The sequence below is a fragment of the Mastigoproctus giganteus genome, chromosome 10, assembly GCF_048544385.1.
Source record: "Mastigoproctus giganteus isolate SK-2022 chromosome 10, ASM4854438v1, whole genome shotgun sequence".
Classification (NCBI taxonomy): domain Eukaryota; kingdom Metazoa; phylum Arthropoda; class Arachnida; order Uropygi; family Thelyphonidae; genus Mastigoproctus; species Mastigoproctus giganteus.
In genome coordinates, this window is record NC_143584.1 from 121,401,020 (window position 1) to 121,423,448 (window position 22,429).

Genomic DNA, 22,429 nt, shown 5'->3' on the forward strand with positions numbered 1-22,429 from the left:
CCCATTAGGAGGTCGAGTTCTTCAAGGTGTTCCTGTCTTCTTCGATATGCTATTAAAAATATCCAAGGCCATCTTCAGTAGAAATGTCTCACCAATAAGAGCGTGCTCCATTCTGGTGCTTATGTGGCAAGGAAGCTTCCACGAATGAGCACAGCTAATAACAGTGTTTCCGGCATCACACCCTTATTTTCTGCATGACTGACCGCGGTTTCCAAGTATCCACAAGGTAAGTAGTTGCTTTGAAGTTATATTTCACGGCGGCTTCAGGTGACCAAGGCAGAAGATATTTTTGGGAACTAGGGATTGTAATTAGACCCATCATGGGCCATCTCGCAATCCTTAAAACCTTTTAGTATACCCCATTATTCTAGTTTTTTTTTTTATCTCGGATTGAAACAGGTGCATCTCTGTCTTTTAAACCCTTCACTTCGTTGTCGTTTCCTGTTCAGCAGTCTCAGTATCATTTTCTTACTTTACATTTCGTGCCTTTTTCATTCCCTTTTATTTTAATATATCTCCCTCCATATCATTTATATATTTTTGTTCGATTGACTTTTCTCCTTATCATTTTGCTTCGAACTTTTCTCTTAATTTTTATTACGGTTATATTATTTCCACGCTATTATATCTTTTATTGCCATTCTTCGTTGTTTCTTTCTCTCTCCCCTATGATCACTAAGAAATCAGAGAGAGAGAGCTAGAAGGAAATGTGAGTCTCTTAACATCAAATATAAGAGTAATAACAGATTTATGGCGAAATGATTTCAGATTACTCTTATAGGAAGATGGTCAATCCTAAAGTACAGAAATACACGCGTTTTAGTTGACCGTGGTTTGAGTTCAGGTGACCGCGAAATTCGGTATTGTTGTTGCATTCTCCAACTTGTAAACTTCTGTGACTTTTATGTGGTCGTTTCTGAGTATAAAAATAAAATTAATTTTATTTTATTTTATCCAAATATGAATAAAATATGTCTAGAATAATTAAATTATGAGGATATGGTGGTAACAACTGGAGTAACAATACAAAAAAGAAGACAAATCAAAAAATCAAATTACAACTTGTAATATTGATATGTGTACTAAAAAAAGCTTTAGAACAGTAATAACAAGAGTAATAATAATTACAACTTAACGAAAAATTAGTAACACACTCAATACACATAAATTTCTAAAGTTCTTTTCAACTGTGGTTGTAGTTAGCCTGTCTCAGGTGCTGGCAGTAGAGTTCCCCCATTAGTCATTCCGAGGGTTTTTAATCCCGAACAACATGCAGGTGTGAGGTGGGTGTTAAATGCCAAAGATGCTACGATTATGAGACTCAGCATAATATTGCGTCTGCAATTGAGTGTGTCTTTCAGTCGTTTTGCTCTTTGTTTGATGAAAAACCCGATTTCCTGTAGGGAAAAAATCATACGACTCTTGAGACAGACTAACTCAGTCGCGTTGTGAAGAAGTCCACCAAATTTTCAATTGTCATTGATGGGATTCGAACTCTGCCCTTTTCCGTCCAGTGTGGTGATTATAACCATTGTAACTGAGAAGAGTAAAACACGCAAGGCCCGTGAATATACACTTCTGTAGACAGGAAACGCTATACAGATATGAGTAACAAGCTGCAGTGTTGTTAAAACAAAATATGGTCACTAGGGACACTATTTGACCCCCCCCTCTCTCTCTCTCTCTCTCTCTCTCTCTCTCTCTCTCTCTCTCTCTCTCAGGAGATATAATAATTCAAATTATCAAATATATATATTAAAATTATAATGAAACCAAATTGTTTTTTTATTAAATATAATAAAAATTTCGATCTCCCCATTCATGAGCAAAATGTTGTTCAAGTGCCAATTTTTTTTTTTTGAAAGAAATTTAACGAAATAAATGAAATGTGCCGAAGGGAAAGCAGTGTAAGAAGAGTCTATTAAGCAGAAAAAGGGCGTGACTATTAAGCAGAAAAAAGTCGTTCACACATCATGAACGGTGGACGACTCTGATCTAGGAAGCAACAATACCAGTTTTAGCTTAGAATACAATGGAATCATTGCTTAAAAGGTGTAAACGATTTAAACAGTATAAATAATGTTTACCGCAGCTGGTAATTCTCTGCCAAGCTTTAATTTAATATATTTAATTGGTTTAGAATCATAGACCTAAATAACTGGCTCTGATATGCTGAAATATTTTGTAGTTTCGATTACATGAGATTGTGAATGCCAACAACTATACTAATAATGCGATTTCAGATCATCCACGACATCACAGTAAAGTGGTCATCCCGTTTTGCTACGGTTAGAGTCCACGTGTCGCTTACATTTAATTTTAGTGCAACGTATGTTCATACTCATCTGTTGACCCACTGAAACATTCCATAATGTTCCATAAGAAGATTAAAAATGCGGATACTGTTAAAAATGATAAAAATGTGTATATAATTTAAAATTAAATGGATCATGACCTAAAAATGAAATTTCACTGTAATGAAAACTAATAAGCGAATTTTCCATTAGGAGATTGTGAAGCATTGTACCATCTCTGAGACCAATACTAATTAGAATTCGTAATAATATACATTAAAAACTTACCTTACCATCTTTAAGGCGATGAATTTATATGCACAGATTATTCAAATATTGCCGAAACTGAAATATTTTATTCAGGTGTGGCATATATGAAATGAAGGTGTTGTCTTCTTACACTATTTTGTGGGATTAACGCTTCATTAGGAAAGAAATGTAAACCGTTAAAATGACTCGATGTTTAGCATTTTCTGTGCCAACTACTAATTTAAGGAAACAACATTAAACTTATCTGTAAAAATGACTCGAAGCTAGAACCGGAAACATTAAAAGATAGCAGCACCGAACGTCTCATTAATTTCCTATTGCAATTAATTAATTATAGCTGGGCATTAAGTTCCTGAAAACCTGTGTACACGAAAATTAGAACAGCATTTGTTGTGTCACTATAGGTGGAAAAAATATTGAGGCATTCTATTATAGTAAAGCTATCGAAAGTTTGATTAAATATTTGATTTTTGATTAAAAACAGACTTACCAAAAGCCTCAAGAAAGTCTAGTAGCGGTTTCATAATTTGAGAAACAAACGAATTGAACGGTAAGAATCTCCATGAGGAATAGAGTTAATCATATTAACCATGATAAATCAAATTAGCAATAATATATATTAATATATTAATTTTAATTACCAAATTACGAATTGAACAACCGCTTTTGTCGCAGATCTCAATATGAGTATCATAAGCAGTTGAGGGGGAAGCAGTGCAGACCTCATATAATACAGGGAAAATGAAATTTGTGCGAATGTTTGTTTATTTTTAATCCTTATTTCTGATTATTCGTTTATTACTAAAAACTGAAAGTTAAATGGACATAACTGGACGAAATCTTTATTTTTGATGCAACAAATAATAAATGAATCATGTCGACAATTTAAGTAAAAATGCTAGTAAAGAATCTGTCACGCATAATATATTATTTGCGTTTATTACTTTTTTTCTATAAATATCTATTAAATTATAAAAAAGTTTATATAAAAAATATAAAATATATTATAATATTAAGTATTATAACATTAAATATTATAACATTACATATTATTAAATATTATATTTAATATAATATTAAAATATTATTTATATAAAATATTATAAAACCTTTATATCTATCTCTTCAGCATCTACTACCGTAGAAGGGTGAAGTTGTACTCTTCAAATTGAGTAAAATAAATACAGTTTATTCCTGAGATAGAAGCATTTTTAGGTAAACCATAAAAAAAATAATAATAAAAAAAGCATGAAACATGCGCCTCTCATGACCGTGTATGCGATATTAATATTGCCCATACCATTTAAATAAGCAAGATGTAGCTGTTGTAGATGGCATGACGTGAGAAGTGGTAGCCAATTAATTTTTCTTTCTTTTTTTTTTTTTTTTTCTTCTTTGGTAGTTATTGGCGCATCGGCTTCTGTGGCCATAATGCACCTCCCAAGGTTTTTGCAGTACTTTGATCCATGCCCGAGGCGGGATTCGAACCCGCGACCTTTGGATTGCCAGGCAGGCGCTTTTACCCACCCGGCATTAATTTTCTTAATGGTCAGCATAAGATAATATGCAACTCATCGCTGTCCGCATTAGAAAACTATAATCCATTGCGTCTGGATTCTTTTTTGGCATAAAATGTCGAGCAAATATTATGATAAAATATTTTTATTTCCATTATTACAGAACACGATGATAGATGCATTCAATATAACGTAAGGTGGATTTTTTAAATGTTACACTTCAAATTTAGGGAATTTATTAAAATGGAAAACTAACATGATTACTTTATGTGCAGATTATTTTTTTTAAGTATCTTCGTTACAAAAGAATACAGAAAGGAAGGCAGCATATATTTATTTATTACTATTCCTTTTTGAGAATAGTAAATCACATTGGATGTTAATAAAGGTTGGGAAATTTTCTGATTGCGTATTGATTAGGTCAGCACCTGCTTAACGTATCTAATACGTAGCTGAACCTAATCATTAGGTTAACAAGCTAATTGTTTAAGGCCATTGTTTCTCATTCTCGGCAAAAGTAAGCACAAATCTTGTCTAATTAAGCAGTAACTCTACCAATTACAGGATGCCAATCGCAGCAACCTTGGTAACTGGAGAGTACGTTACCGTAAATGTAAAGGGCGGGGCTCACTTGTTAGAGATGGGAAAAAACCTCCACGCCCTTCATTCATTTTCGAAAATAAGTTATTAGGTTACCGTCTACATCCCTTTTTTGTTTGCCTTAGGATCGGGGTAATTATTTGATTGTTCCCTTCGTGTTCACACACATCCAATCACATGATCGAAGATTTACGTGAGAAACCTTACTTCATTTTAACCTTCACTTTAGTTTCCGGGAGGAAAGAGGGCCACGTGTCACAACCGAGTATACAAAGGATTTCAGAACAATGGCGGTGATCATTCACACTATCAAAAATGAATAAAACCAGTTCTTAACACACTAAATGCTACCACTGAAGTGGCAGTGTGGTGAGTTTCTGTTGTTTTGAATTAGTGCTCCGTAGCCGAGTGGTCAGGAGCGGGAGTGCAGTAGCACACGCTCTTTGAGTAGACCGGGGTTCAAGCCCCTGACTGCTGAATACGGTCGATCTGCCAACCCGCACTGGACCAGTGTGGCAGATTATGGTCCATTTCCCTCAGCATGTATTGTTGAGGAGGCTTCCATCCTGCAATGGGTTGATAATGGCTGCACTTTACCTTTTTACCAGGCAATTGAAGCCAAGAGGCGCCGGGGCGTTTTGTGCCCGAAACTACATGTTAGGCGTAGTTCTAGAAAACCAATGTCGCACGCATTTTTTTTTTTAAGTCCTAGCCACTGAAATCTCCGGAAACTAGGTGGCAAGGCCTGCCAGCGTGCTGAATATAAATCTACTGGGTACCCTGACCTGCCCCCACGGGGCAAGCATGGGCAACGGAGGGTCCCACTAGGGCCCCAAAGGCTAAACGGTCAGAGATACAACATACCATGACATTACACAACGGGACACTGCCCATATACGTTTTGTAAATCTCTGGCTTTCACAGACCTCTGTGCTGTTGTTATTGTTATTTGGTTTTTAGGAGCATTAGCAACTAAGGCCATATTACTCCGGGATATGCGGTGGTCATTCCCTGACCTTTCCGCATCCTCGTATTTGGTGGTGACGGGCTCGAACCAACCTCTGTGTGCCACACCTACAATGCATACAACACTGAGATGGGGGGAACCCCCGGTGCCGTTAGACATCAAATACTTTACACTTTTTATACATATTGACCTTTTAGAGGATATCTAATTGCTATACCAATTGAAAAAGCCCAATTTGTGTTCTCTGTTCTCTGTTCTCTATAAGTTCTCAATAAGTTCTCTGTTCGTGTTTCAACAGATTCGGAAGATCTGAATGATACCCTCATTAATGTATAAGAGATAGCCTGATCTATCGGTTGCATTTGTCCTTCATCAGACAGCCTACAGCTGGAGAAGTATATATCCTTTGAAGTGTAGAGAACCTATACTTCCCGTCAAACAAACAAACAAACAAAAAAAAAAAAATCGGAGTCACTCGGCAGGAAATTAAAACATTCTACTAGGTTGTTTATGAATTAAAAAATTCAAATATTTACTGCTTGAAAGCTTGCTCCTAATGCAATTTTTTCCCTTCTTGTTGGATCAGAGTGCGCAACATAGTTTTGATTGTATTTATTTTATTCAGTTAGAGACACGGGGAATCTTACCATGGAAGAGTAAAATGCTAGTAAATTTCACATTACGTTGATTACATTATATTCCGAGCGATGAAAAGAGGTAAACAGAACTGATCTTGATATCGTGGGAAGGGAGCGTTATTCAACAGAAGATCTAGACTTCTCAGCATCTAGTAATGTAAAATATACGCACATGCTGTTGGTATGAAGAAGGCACAGACATCAAGACAACAGATGTATAAATGATGACGAGGATAATACAAATTAAGATAATATTGGACAAGGAATTTCTGGTTTATAAATCAAGTTAGTGCTTGCTTAAGGCTCCGATGCATTTTGGAAAATTTATTCTTCAAATCAGAGAATTGACATCAAAAGGAGAGGATCTATCCCAAGGAACACTCAGATTCCTATGCATATCAATTCACCATGCGAGTTTGCGTCATACCGAAGAAAGACAAGAACGTAATTTTCGAAAAGGTGGGCTGAGCTGAACTGATTTTTCTATATTTAGCTGAGACCCAAATGAATGAGAAAAATAATGGAAATAATACAGTTTAAAGAGCGTTCGGACCAAGAGGGGTCGGGGATAAGGAGTTATACTGCTGTGAATTAAGTGAAATATCAATCTTGGAGAAAAAGTCTACGGGAAAAAATTAGTGAAGCTGAGCGAAGGCAGGGTTCCAGGTGTGGACGGTATACACCATATTATACCAAAAATGATGCATATGAGAGCATCATCCCACTAGGGACGATGCACTCACATGCACGAAATCCAAATTTATCGTATCTGATAAATTTGAAAGGAGTGAGAAGGTAATCATAATTCAGTGCAGATTGTTCGCAACTTCTTTCATTAAAGTCTCCATTTCTGAGAGCAAGTAAGGGTAGTGGAAGGGTGGTCTTCTCATATGACCCACAGCAAACTTATTATCACGCAAGTGAGGGAAGCGCAAATTTTCAAAGGGAATCATTGCGTCTTTATCAAGACAAGTGAATACGTACATTTTTCTCATGAAGGAGATACGTTTAACCTTCCTATCTTCGAAATTAGATTTTAAACTGGGTAAGGAGGTAAAACACGTGACACAATTTTAGTATCTCTTTCCTCTAGTCTTCTGAACAATGGGTTTTCCCCCGGGATGATTGCTGTTTCTTAATTGATTACGCACGTCCATCCACTCGTGCGAGCGAGCAAGCGCACACATATTTACACCCACCCACCCTTCTTCTTTGCTTTCGAATGGATTCTTATTTTCCCCTGATCCCGCCTACTAACCTAGCGACTCGGCTGTTTCACTATCTACAAGTTTATACGGAATTACCAGTCGAAGGAGGAAACGAAAGTGAAAGGCCAGTTTTAATACAGAGAGCATTAAATCGATAGCAATTAACCCTTTCTATTCCTCAACACGCTTTTTAAACTAGGCACCAATCAACAGAAATTTGTACCTGACTTGTCATGATTATTTTTCATGGCTATTATCACGAAAAAAGTAATTATGACAACGAACACTAGGTGGTAGCACTGATATTTAAGAGTGATAATTTACACAGCTGCAGCACAGAAACTTTGCGAGTTAAATTAACAAGCTTGCTATATTTCTTTTACAAGTTGCTTGGATGGGATTTTTTTAAAACAGGGTTGACCAACCATGACGAAAAAAGAACCAAAACGGTAAAAATAAGCACTCACCTATGAGCCATAGCACTAAAATCATAAATAACACATTATTCAGGGTGGTTATAAGGTCCTCAGCTATTTACAAAACGCGAAAATTGCAGAAAGAAGTACCAAAGGATCAAAATTTACATATGAAGACGCTTTTACAACAAATGTATAAAAAGGGGGAAGTAGCCTTTTATTGTGTTGTAATGGGCGAAAAAGGAAGAGGCCAACAAATGCTGTTTCATATGACAAAGCTTTAAATCGTATATTCTTTGACACCAATTTTATTTCTCTTCAAAATTCGACCAGTTTCTTCCAGCTCTCATTCCAGCTTTCTAAATCACAGTCTTCCACACGAATTCTATCTTTAATTTCCCATTACTATCAGGGAAAAATTATTTTTCTCTCCATAATTATTTATTTCGCTATTGTATACATTCGATCTATTTCCTCTCCGTTATTATATACCTGCACGACAACCCTCACATCTAATAAGTTCTGCCCCCTCGCTATCATTATCCTACCAGTAAGATATTCAAGTCTCTCTCTCTCTCTCTCTCTCTCTCTCTCTCTCTCTCTCTCTCTCTCACTCACACACACACACTTCTTCATTCAGTACTGTCACGATTGCAGAACCATTTCTTTTGTCTTCTCCACCCTGAATATATAACTCAAATTCTGACTTCACCAGCCTCTTCCCCACCATCAATTCACTAGTTTCATACAATCTTACTATATGCAGTTTACCCTTCTCGGTGTCGCACTTCTAAAGTTTTATAATTTACTTTTTTTTTCACCAGAATAAAAAAAAAAAACAAAAAACATTACTAGTAATGTATTACTAAAAAATTATTTATTATTTTATTGAAAGCAAAAAGCCGCTGAGAAGATAATAGTTTTGGGTTAAAAAAATTTTTACGTTTCCATCATACGTGGTTTCCACCAAGTATCTCAAGAACAGAACTGAGTACTTCGGTCAAAAGCAAAGTCCGAGTCAGACTTTCGGCCTGATTTCTTACATTTATTAACCAAAAAGGATATATAAAACACACAAGATTCCCCACACAAGACGCGTGAAAATTACACCTGAAATGTTCTGCGATAAATGAATGCTTTTGTACTATTTATTTATTTGTTTGTTTCGGTTATTCCCTGTACAGAATCACATCTGATATATATCAGATGAATGTTACACATTTACTACATAGTTCACATATACTAAATTGCCAAAAGTAACCACACCCCTCCATGTTTCAAAGAAATATTTAATTACAATATTTAATAACTTTTAGTTCCGCCTTTAGCCATAATTATGCAATGAACTTCGCCGGTAGGCTCCAAACAATATTTTATAAGACGAAAGTGGTAATTTGGTCTATTCCACCTTCCACACAGCATCAATTCTTCAGCTTTTGACTGCAAGCTGATGTTCCAATTCATCCCACGGTTCACTGGGTTAAATCGGTACTCTGGGCAAACCAATGAAGATTTTGCACGCCCATATCTTCAAACCGAATCACTACAGGTTGTGCAGCGTGACAGGGTGCATTTCCATGCTGAAACAGTAAAGTCCCTCCCCTATACTGCTGCTACAGTGTATGAAGGAAGAGCAGAATTGTCCAGAATGTCAATTTACCGCATGGCATTCGCTGTCACAGGAACAACGACCAATGGTCTACAACCAAACCACGAGAAACAACTACAGACAGCGATAGCACCTCCATCAAACTTAACAGATGAGAGTATACACTTCGATCAAAAACGTTCTCCGAAATCTGCGAGACCCAAACACGGCAATCAGACTGGAAAACCGCATAACATGATCAGTCACACCCACAATACATCTCTTCGACGTTCGGGATAAATTTCGATGGGTGATGCACAAAGCAAGTCGAAGTTGAGCAGGTGTGTATGTGATGTTTGGCTTGTGTGCTGCAGCTCTTCCTAAAAATCCGATGCTATACTGCTCAGTACGTATCAGGCGTTTACTAATTTCAGTTCCTGCGACCTCGATAAGACTAACGGGATCTACGTACCACTGTTCTGAGTGCCTTTCGGTCAGTTTCTGCAGTCTGACCGAAAATTTCCCAGCTGTAGCAGCACCATGACATTTCTGCCTGATTTTTATGTCAGCCACTCTTGTTTTAGGGTGTTGCTATTTTGCTTCAATGGCGCGACCTAAACGATTGCTAACATGGCATCTTATGATGACTCCTCGTTGGAAGTCGCTATGCTCAATGATTCGACACATCTGTTGTATATCTTTGATCCGTTTACTTCTAACGTGAAGGAAATTGCCTTTAAATGGAAGGCTATTTACAAAGAGCGTTTTTTTTCACACAGTTTAAATTTTTCAAACCCGTATGTAAATTGCGTAAACGGAATTTACACACCAGTTATTAGCGGTTCTGAAAATACAGTGTAGTTCTACTATTTATAGCTTAATATATTTTAATACTATTAGTTGATAACGTTACCTTACGTTCCGTAACCCTCTATTTTATCGCTGTGTGATTACTTTCATCTGAGGCTTTTGTGCACTAGAAGAGTTATTGCTGACGTCACCAGTCTAGCCAAAGTAATCACTAGAACTTATGAAGCATCTGATATCCTTAGTAAAATCAACTTATTTGCTCCCTGCAGACAAGTCAGGAATGGTATGCCATTTCGCCCTGACTCTGCCCACCACGGACTTCATGAAGTTCAGTCCGCTAAACGAATCTGCAAATCACTGTCTGATTGACTTTTTAGACAATTCCTAATCATTGATGAACTCTTCTCTTGAATTGCGAAGTGACTAGCTCTCATTTAATTATTGTAGTCTATTATTTTTTCTTCTTTAATTAAATTATTTATTATTTGTTTTACCAGTAACTTAATTGAATGCATACTTCTTTTATACATAAGATTTTAATGTCTGAATCTATATCAATGGTTTATCTTCCTGTTGGATTTCTTAATATTGTTATCAACTCTGTTCATTGCACTGCTCTCACTGTTAATGGATATCTGTTGTGTACCTTGTTATTAATAAAAATAAAATAAAATAATTGTTACATTACACTATAAATTGTTACATTACACAAAAACGCTTAATACATTTTAATACTATCAACTGTTATATTTTACAAAAAAAAAAAAAAAAAAAAAAAAAAAAATCAGTGGCATTTTTCTGAACAACTACTGTATGGAGCCATGTCTTTGAGTTTACTGCGAAGAGGACCTGCTCATGTCCATCTCTTTTGCAAGTAGCCAGGTGGGAAGGAGCAGCAGTGCGTAGCACATGCTCCTTGATTAGACCGGGGTTCGACCCGTCACCACAAAATACGGAGGATGCGGAAAGGTTATGGAATGACCACCGCATATTCCCGGAGCAATATGGCCTTAGTTGCTAATGCTCCTAAAAACCAAAACAACAACAACAACATCTCTTTTGCAATGATCTCTTATTTTATCTTTCACGTCGGGTGTGTAAATTCTGTTTGTAATGAGCCTTACAAGGCAAGTACGTAATTATTTCTTGATGTGATCTGAAGTTCCCAAGAAGAAGTCTGTACATATATGAGCAGGAAAACTTCGGGATTATGAAAGGCAGTTCGCGACAAAATAGCACAAAACTATAGACGATGACTGGGATGAGACACCGTTAAAGGACAAACCAGATCGGACCTTTACGTAAGGGTAAGGGGATAGTAATAAATACACCAGCTGCCGTTGCAGATGAACTCAACAGTTATTTTGCATCGATATTTACAAATGAAAAGCCTTTTGTGGCAGTGGGAAATTGTGGGAGCGAAGTTAAGAAATATGTAATTAATGATATTGAAATTTCGCAAGATTATTTAATGAAAAAACTTTCGAGCCTACAGACCAGTAAGGCTCCTGGAGTTGATGGAATATACCCTATAATCTTAAGAGAGAGGCGGCAAGCGAGTGCATTGAACCATTGAGGCTAATTATGCGAGCATCACTAAACTCTGGGGAGATTCCCTTGGATTGGAAAAGTGCAAATGTATCTCCCATACATAAGGGTGGCTCTAAAAGTGAAGTTGGAAATTATCGACCTGTCAGTCTGACTTCAGTAGTAGGGAAAATCATGGAGGCAATGATCAAGGGTGTAATTCAGGATCATTTGGATCGAATTGAAATTCTCAAGGATACTCAGCATGGTTTTGTAAAGGGAAAATCATGTTTAACAAATCTGGTTCGCTATTTCGAAAGGGTCACTCACGAGCTGGATTTAGGGAATAATTTCGACATTGTTTATTTAGATTTTAGCAAAGCTTTTGACTCAGTCCCACATGGGCGGTTGCTTTATAAGCTGGAACAGGTTGGAATCACTGGGAAAATCCTTAGATGGATAGAAGGATGGCTTCAGGGCAGGAGGCAGAGGGTTGTGATAAATGGCTATTCCTCAGATTGGGTTGATGTAAGAAGTGGGGTTCCCCAAGGATCAGTATTAGGACCACTGTTGTTTTTAATTTTCATAAACGACATTGATGAAGGGATAGAGGGCGTGATGTCTAAATTTGCAGATGATGTTAAAATTGGTAGAGTAGTTAATGATCACTGTCAAGCTGAGCTTCTTCAGAGAGACCTAGATAGACTTCAAGAATGGTCAAAAAAATGGCAGCTGTGCTTTAATCCAACAAAGTGTAAGGTATTACACCTGGGAAACAGTAATCCCAAAAAAACTTATTCACTTGGTGGAGTTCAACTAAACCCAGTACTGGAGGAAAGGGACTTGGGTGTTACGATACGGTCAGACATGAAATTCTCTGAGCATTGTAAACAGGTTGCAAGGAAGGCCCATGGTGTCCTATCGATGATCTATCGAACTTTTGCAAGTAGAGATAGGGACGTGATAATCCCATTATATAAGGCTTATGTTAGACCACACTTGGAATACTGTGTTCAAGTATGGAGACCGCACCTAAAGAAAGACATCGAGCTTCTTGAAAGGGTGCAAAGACGGGTAACTCGCCTGGTGAGATCGGCAAAAGGGCGTCCTTATGAAGAAAGACTTCGAATATGTGTGTTGCAGAGTTTGGAAACTAGACACCTTAGAGGAGATTTGATTGAGATGTTTAAGGCTCTGAGAGGCATCAGTAAAATGAATGAGGACGAAATTTTCAAGATTATAAATGATGCTAGAACTAGGGGACATAAATTCAAGTTACGGGGGGAAATGTTTAGATTGGACTGCAGGAAGTTTTATTTTAGCCAGCGAGTTATAAATTACTGGAATAAGTTGCCTTCATGGGTGGTAGAGGCCGACAGTTTGGGGAAATTCAAAGGTCATCTGATAGTACTTTCGGGTAAGGGAAGCGCATAGGATGATAGGTTTAATTTCCTTTTTATTTATATTGTTTTTTTTTATTTATTAATTATTATTATTTAGTTATTTATTTATTTATTTATTATTTATTTTTTTGTTTTTATCATTGTTTTGTTCGGATTTTTTTTTTTTTTTTTTTTTTTTGGCTGGTGCAGCATAAGCCATAGGCTTTCTTGCACCATGCGGCCGTTACTAATACTAATAAGTTCAAGGTTACAACACAACATACTGCATAACAAATTGTGTTATGCTAACAAGTTCTTGGTTTATGTTTCAAAGAGAGGAAAAGGCTTTTACGACCTTTGAAGTGATTAGTGAAGGGCAAGGTATAATACCAGATTAGCTCAGACCTTTATGACATTAACTTTTTCGATTTTTTTTTTTTTTTTTGGATCGACACTGACGTCATTTTGTACTTTTCTGTTAGTGAAAGTAATTTTAATTGTTTCTTGTTGGTTTTACTGTGTGGACAAACAATGAATATAGAGCAGATGCTTCAAGTTCTGAGATATGGATTTGTGCTTCACTGATAATCGGTTGGGTTTGCCTGATGTAATAAAGGCGATCTAATACTTGATATCATCATCGTCGTGAAAACACAAACTGTGGTTTGAATATAAAAAGAGCTCGAAATAGAGCAGCAAATAGAAAGTTCAGATAGAATCCAACTCCAACCCGAGGAACTCGTCTTGAAACTCTAAAGCTTGCTTTATATTGTTTATGGATCACTAGAGGGGCGTCATATCTGAAGGGTATCCTTTTGAATTCTTTTAGAATGGTAAGAAAGTTGTCGTTAATATTAAAATGGTGTTCATGGATATATACAAGGAACGTAATAAAAACTTAATATGTCAAAAAGTTGACTTGATGCCTAAAATTACAATATAAAGTTGTTCACTGTAACCTAAAGCATGTTGAATCGAAGAAGAGTCAAGCGCTGCCCATGGAGTTGCTCCACAACGTCCAGGAGATAGATGTGGAATACAAAAAGTCCATAGAGGACAAATCGTACAGAAGACGCATCATCAGGGACCAGCTTTCGTCTTCAACCGAGTGACTGTCATCGTCCTTTCATGTGTCTTCATTTCACATGTTAATATTAATTTTATATGTAAAATATGGAATTATACGTTTTATGTCCTAATATATGTTTTAAGTAATTTTTCTTGTATAAGTTATTTAATGTTAAACCCCTAGCATTGTCGCTGTTGTGGGTATTATTGCATCAGGCAATCATATAACCAATCACTGCCTGCAATAAAGATATTTAAAGCGCGTTGGTTGCTATTGACCATTTTTGGAAAGAATATGACACATTTCAATTTTCTCAAACAGCACACTCAGATGGATCAACAATATGTTACCCCGCTCTCTCATGTGATGCAGTTGTTCAGTTTAACTACTCTCTATTCCAAATTTATTCTGTTTCGTTATTAGTATGGTGTAGATATTTCATGTTGCAGAACGCTTTCATAAAGAAGCGTGGGAGCGGATTAATAATTATTAATTTGGATTCTTTTATTAATTAACATGGTTACAACGCAGAAATGTAATACAGTAAATCCTCGATTTAACGGACTTCAGAAACGGACAGAACCAGGCTTTTCGTTCGTATGGGAATCGATAATGTAACTGTTTGTCTGACATCACCTTGGTGAAATTTGTCAGAAATCAGTAGGGAGTCATCTGAACCTCCTGCCAGGTTATTCGAGAGCTCTTCAGACACGGCATAAAATTTAATCAGAGTTTTGACTGTTACTATACACAGCAAAGTTTCAAATTCTTCTACGCACAGTGAGTGCAGTAAAATGCAGAATAACAACACAATGATTTTAAATTCATAGTACATCGCTTTTTTGATAACATTCTGACAGCGTCGGAGACCATGTGCTTTTTTTTTTTTTTTTGAGTTTACCAGCCAATCCGAATTAGTAGACTGGTCTTATCCTATGTAGACTGTTAAATTTAAATTTCATTGTACCACATATTAATCTAGATATAAAAGGAACAAAAGGAAAAAACCTAAACAAAGTTTCTTCAGAATCGAGGATTTAAACTCAACACATTTTTTCAATCCACGGATATGCTTTTTTGCCCATTGAGACATGAAGATCCGCCTACTGTAACACAAACTGCAATTAATTGGCACAGCTAGAAACCGACGATGTGGGATGGAGCATTAAGTTGCCGCGGTCATTGTGTAGGGTGGTTTTGGGTATCTAATGCAAATACGTAGTTCGGTCATTTCTTTTTCTATTCTCTTTTTAATAGCAGCGAATGAAAACTAACCTTGACTAATACTTAGCAAATATCTCTGCGAATAACAAGCGAGCGAAAAGGTGCTATTTCAGAGGAGTGAGAGAAATAAATAGTCTCTAAGTCACAAAGGTCAGGGGCTTTGGAACTCCACCTAGCGTATATTGGGGAAATACAATAATGCTCGCAATACATGCTGTGTAATAAAACTGGTTAAGTAGATTTCTTTCTTCTCCTTTACGTTGGATTCCAACACCATTAATAGAAGAAAAGAATAAAATCCCGTTAGCAGTCCAACCTCCTCTTGCAGTCTTGGATCTGGGGCTTGACCTGCAATAACTTCTTAGGTCCTGGTTCGAGACGAGATATCATTTAATTTAGTTTACTACAAGTGCCCGAGCAAGTCTTCAAGGCTGTTAGTGATTAATATCTAATGGAGAGGGGATAGAAATGTAGAGCACACGCTGGTCCGTTATTATAACAATCCCGTGATGTCCGCTAACCCCACCCATTTTTTTTTTTTTTTTTATTATTATTATTAACGTAAGGCGTGCAGCATCTTTTCTTTAAGTGACACACGAGAAAGGCTGCAGGTATCAGCCAAGTGCGTCTCCATTCTTCGTGGCAAAGTGCGATGATAAACTCTGCAGATGCCAACTATAAAAGTATCCATACATATAGGCTCGACCTAACTGGTAATGATCCTAATGTTGAATTAACGTCATAAGGGAGCATGATTCAATTATTAGATACAAAGCCAGAAAATGATCTCTTATCATTCTGACAATCGTCTCATCGGGTGGTTTTAACAAGAGAACTCCTTCACGGTAGCTTAGCTTTACCGTAATTCCCTTTTTCTGTTTTTTTTTTTTTATTTCATTTCCAAAAATGTATTTTTCTTAGTACAATCTGTTACAGAACCGACATAAATATCTTCCCAATTTGGGACATTCTCTAGATCAATGAATTCCCCCTCTTCGCACTTTATTTGTATATTCATGTGATTATTTCCAGTGTTACTCACAATATTCTCTACTCTGCTTATATCTATTTTTCTCTATTCTGTTGTATTCTTCATATCGTCCCTTCATGTTTATGAAAGCCTTTCTATTTTTTATGTAGCCCCTTTTTTTTACTTAATAAATCTTTGCTGTACCCACATCTTTTCATAAATAGTTTATGTCACTGTCCAGTTCTGAACTTTTCTTATTAGGCAATGTCATGCTAGTGTGTAAAATCCGTTTTTAAGAAGTATTGCTTTCTTTATATGCGATGAGTTATTTTTAAAGGTTTGGATTCTTTGAGCTACTTGTGAATAAAAAAAAAGTGAATTCATTTACTCAATTTAAAATAGTTACTAAAAGCTTGTTACAGATACTTCTTGCATTTCGAAAGACAATTCGAATGGTGGTAGCCATAGCAATCGGAGTTCGTACGGGTAGCAAGCCTCTTTTTTGGGTCCGCATTGGTCTACTGTGCGTTGCGATGTGTACAGGGATATTAGAGACAGGTTTGCAGCCTTGGGGATTGACATCATAAACGGCTGGTAGTTGGATTGATTGATATGTGGACATTTTCATTCCTATAGTAGGTTTGTTCTCAGTAGATTCATTTGAATTCTTCTGCGTTTCTTTGGCTTGGCAGCTTGGTAGTTTTAATTGCTATTGCATTTGTTGATGATTTTGGTGATTTATCGCGGTTCTTGGCCTCTGGTCTAGGAAGGGTTTGACGATTACTTTCAACCATCACCAATCAAATCATGCCTCACAAACACCCACAAATTCACTATGCCATTCCCGGAAGATCCACAGTCACCAATTTAATATCCATAACCAGCACCATTCTCAGAGCACTAGAAGGTAAAGCAGAACTTGCCGTCATATACGTCGACCTGGAAGCTGCCTTCGACTTAATCGCAGGTTTATCAAAAGCAGGTTTATTTGGACAGATTTTTTCTCTCTCTTTTAAGATGGCGCTTCTAAGGGTTAGCTGAAAGCAGCGCTATAGTATGCAATATTCACTGAATTAGATCTTCCGAATAGCATAATGTATAATATAACTTGTTTTTCTTTCTTTTTTTTTTTTTTTTTCACTATGGGCTGCCAAGATTTTTAGAGCATTTACTAATTACGCATTTCGTTTTTTTTATTTCCTCACTGATTTTAATGTTTGCTCTCAAATTTAGCCCTTATTCTACAAAATACTGAATTACTATTTCTTTATTCTTACCCCTTTTTCTTTTTTGACAGAGTATTCCATAAGGAACTAGTTCCTTAGATTAAAGAACATTTCGTAAATGAAAGCTGAAATACTAAGCGAAACGTGCAAATCCCTTAGGCAAAGAAATAATTTCAATTATCGCAGTTTCTTCTTTAATTTCAATTGGTCAGATGTTAAAGGTTCACTCCACTAACTTTTCTACACAAGGTATCTCTTTCCACTCAAATCTTGCAGTTGGAACTTTTATTTTATCAATACCAGACAACCACCAAAGCATGTTGGCCTGGGATACTCTCACGATGGAGGAGATTCTGAAAGGGAAGGGAAATTTCTCGCCGTCAAAATCTCTTTCCTTCCCTTTACGCCTCCATGGGTTTCACTATTATACCGCATACGAGCGATGATGGCTAAGCGCACGCACGAACGCTGTTTGTTTTCGGCTGACCACCTCCTCACCGTTAACGGAGCGTCAGCCAATCGATGAGATTTCCTGTTTGGATGAATAGATTGTGCGTTCGTTGAGTAATTACGGCCATGACATAGTGCGAGACACAAAGCAACCAGCAGGCTGCTGACATTACTCTAGCGTCTCTTTCGGAAAGTGACGAGCACTTAGGTGAAGTCTAATGACCCCCAAATAATGGTAATTAGATGAGTGTGATTTTCACCTCATCATATATACTGGATTCATGGGTCACCGGAGACTCAGAGTGGTGGAGGGACCGTAATAAAGACTACAAGTGGGGTCAACACTGAGGGGGTGGCCGGGAGATTAGCCAGGAGAAGCATACTATCTACATCCCCTTCCGAGGGTTAAAAAAAAAAAAAAAATTACTAGAGGAGGAGGAGGGACAATCTCTATTTTGGGTGAATATGACACGCATAGGGTAGATCCGCATGCGTCCGTTCCGGCTTCGTGACACATCCTGGGGAAGTCGGCAGGCCCGACTTGGCACAGGTGAGAGTGAACCGTTGACTTTCTGCACGCCAGCGTCGGTCGCCGTGCGCGCCTTCTCTCTCTCCCCACCCCGTCCACTCTCGTCGCTCTCTTCTCCGTCGCCAGATGTATGTGTGAGTGTGTCCGTATGGGATGCAGACACCTGTCCAAATTTGCTCCTCTACCGCTAATCATAAACGTGGAGTCAGGCATCGCTGCACACGATCCACTATTGTCTCAGCATCTACACGCAAAAAGGGATGTATGTCACGTGTATATGGGAGGGGGGGAGATATCACAAGAGGCTGACTTCCATCCCTCTTCCTCCCTCTCTGCTTCCATTATTTGTCGGAAAAAGCAAAGGCCAAGTTCGGGAACAGGGAGAGAAAAGGCTGGCTAATTGGCACGCAACTGAGATATTTGCTACTCTACAGCGAATCCCAAAATGTACAATAGTTAAACAAATTCTCGCTTTGCCCTTCTGATATGCGAAATACTGAATTATTGGATGTGCTTTGGGAATACAACTCTTCTTCCTGTTTAATATTAATTTTTACTCTCTATTAAAATATTTAGATCTTTAAAACTTCATTCAAATCGCACCTTCTTGAATAAACTGCAACGATTTGCATTAATCGATTCAAAAAGATGTCATACAAGGCAACTTTTTTTGAGGCGCATTCGAGACATTTCGTCTGTAATGAACCTCGAAAACAAGTGTCTGGTTATGTGGTCCTCATGTGAAACTAGTTCTCGCCCTTCAGCAGTACCCTTCCATAGCGGATCAGAATCCCAAATGGGATCGTAAAGAAGTTATGTAGAGTAGAAGAGCTTGAAATTTTACCGTATCGAATTTTAGCGGCGACTAAAGAGCTCTCGAACCCTCGCTGAAAATTGGTTTTGATGACTCCTTCCTCATGTCTGATATGCATGGAAAGCTAGTGCAAGATGATGATGGTGAGAGAAAATCCTGGCTATTTGGTAGCGAAAATATTTTAACTGACGGTAAATACTGAGATAATTGCGGCACTCGTACGAATGAAAAGTTTGATGCAGTGAACGCTGAACCAAGTCCGTTAAATTGAGGTCCGTTAAAGCGAGGGTTTTCTATATTAGTATTTCAGTTTCTTTTTTTTTTTTTTTTTGCATGTGCGTGTGTGGGATAAAGCAACATTTCAGTATTTGATACATAACATTTGTTTATAAAGAAGGAAATTTTTGATTAGTGTCAAGTCAAAAAATCAGGAAAAATCTAGACATGCCATTAAAGTGGCTCACTTGTTACAACATATTTGTATGAGCGCAGATGTATTAATAGCGATAAGTACCGAGGACATTGTAGGTCGTCCCGGGGCATTGTGGTTGAGGAATTTCTGAAGAACTTTAAACACACCCTTCCACCACATACCTTGACATCCATTGAAATCAGTGACAAGTCACGGCTGACACTCAAAAACAGACCATGCATATCCAGATAAGCATGGGCTTTTAACTATGAACTTTGATGAATGACATACGGCACATCTTCCACTATGAAAACACGAATAGCCAGTTTCCTACTATCTGTTTATCAAATCGCTTATCTATCACTGTATTTACTAACTTCCGGAACAAGGGTCGCTCAATACGGCACAGCAGTTTTGTAGAATATTATCCAAATTTTACTAACCTGGCTAATATTACATAATCATATGTAGTTATGTAATATTCGCCAGGACCCAGGATCCCAAGGACAACACACTTTTATTAAAGTGTGTCCTTGGGATCGTAATACAAAAATAAGTTAAGCTCACAATAACATTCAAATTTTGGCTCATCCAGAATATTTTACTGTAACGTATAACAAATTATTCAGGCAATTTTAAAAATCTTTGAGGCCTTAATGTATTCATTATTTTGTTTTTGTATGCTATATTTTGTAGTCTGTTTATTCAAGCTCCTATATGTGAACCTCTAGCGGTGATCGCAGTAATGGGATATTGTGTTGTATGCAATTCTGTACTTCACAATAAAGATTTATTTATTTAAAATATTTCATTTCCTCAATTAATGCAATGTTTTATAATTTTATGTCAATGAATCAAGCCATCTGTACGAATATTTCGCAGACTTATAATGTGTACAATTACAGGGATTAAAAAAAAAAAAAACAAACAAACTCAAAATTTAGAAGGATGTCTAGCTAGAGAAAAACTGAAACCCGTGAGGAGAACATGCATATGTGACGATCTTCAAACTTTCAAAAAAATTACAAAGCTCGAAACAACCCTCCAGTAATCTGCGTTTGCAATACAATTTCATTTCGATTTCTCTTCTCATTGGCCTTGTAATCCGGATTCGTATAATGGGTCTATCGCTTTCATTCATTTATTGAGTAAAGCGGCCCCTAGCCAAAAAAATCTGGCAAATCCGCCATACATATAGACATGGTACAGTATACAAATATTAACAGTAGGTACTGAGGATGCGCTTCACTCTTTAGTTCGAAAAGTTCGGAAATCGAATTATAAATATACCTTGTAGACTTTGCTGGTGCCTTTGATTCCATTAGTTGGGTCTATCACTTGTGACTTGTTTGCAGAAGTCTGAGTGAAAGTCCTGTCGGAGATTGGAGAAATTCTTAAAGGCCTTTTTAATTAGAGACGTGGTTAGCCGATCTAAAGCAAAGGAAATACACCTTCACAGCCGCACAACTCGGCCCGAAAACACACAGACACGTGTATTCACAGTACAGAGGATCAATCATATTAGTTGGTACACTATGACCAAAACTAGTCGTAGTGCAAAGAAACCAAACCTTGTTCTTTTGTTCAATCCAGTGCTATTACCAAAATTAGTGCCGATGGAACTGTAAAGGAAATCAGAACTGTTTCTCTCCTATGCTTGAATTGCGCGACATACGCATTTGAGATGTACCTTAATAAAAGAACCGGTGAGGATCAGCAATCAATAACCCGAAACAGTGTACATCGATCAGTACTAATACCGACAACACGAAAGTAGTCATCGAAAGTAATCCGAGATAAATAGGAGTGAGACTCCTCTGCCAGGGTAGAAATAACAAAACATGAATCAACACCTATACTAAAAATTTTAACTTATTCGATGCACACATTATCTATAGCCAGCCTATTCCACCGACACCGAAACACATGCTGGATGACAGCGTTTGCGTTTAAGACTCGTTTCTTCCAATGCTAGATAGCCAGCGTCGATAATTCTCAAGCAGTTTGTTTCATTTCGATAATCGGCTTCCTTGCATATATCTGAACGCTCGCGAGTGATCCAGTTCATGAACTTCTTGGACTAGTTTTGAATCTACCGAATTTTGTATTCTACATCGAGGTTTAAGGTCGCCGATCTTCCAGTTTGGAGAACCCGACAATTACCCGAGCGTAGATGAAGCCCCGAAGCCGTCTTACGGCTATGATTAACACCTGTTGTACCACACAATAGGCATGCCTCAGGTACCTCAATGATCCGCGGGATCTTCCTAACGAAGGAAGCTGATGTAATTAATGGAAGTTTTTCTTTATATCTGTTTAGGCATTACCTTAGGTTAAATGCCGTACTTTACTCTAGAAGAGATTTTTTTGCAGTTGTTTCGGCCAGAAATCAGGTCAACTGGTTTATAACGGTGAGAAAAGCGTGTAGGACGAAAAGACAAATGTCCTTCCCTCTTTATGGCCTTCGTGACACTGGTGAATGCATCTGTTGATCTTAATTCCGCAGGAACCTTGCGTA

At 37.4% G+C, this 22,429-nt stretch overlaps 1 protein-coding gene across 1 annotated transcript in view; it reads right to left on the bottom strand.

Moving 5' to 3' along the window:
* The window catches only part of LOC150079260 (uncharacterized), a 316,981-nt gene that overhangs the window by 187,865 nt on the left and 106,687 nt on the right, over window positions 1-22,429 (bottom strand). The window lies entirely within an intron of this gene.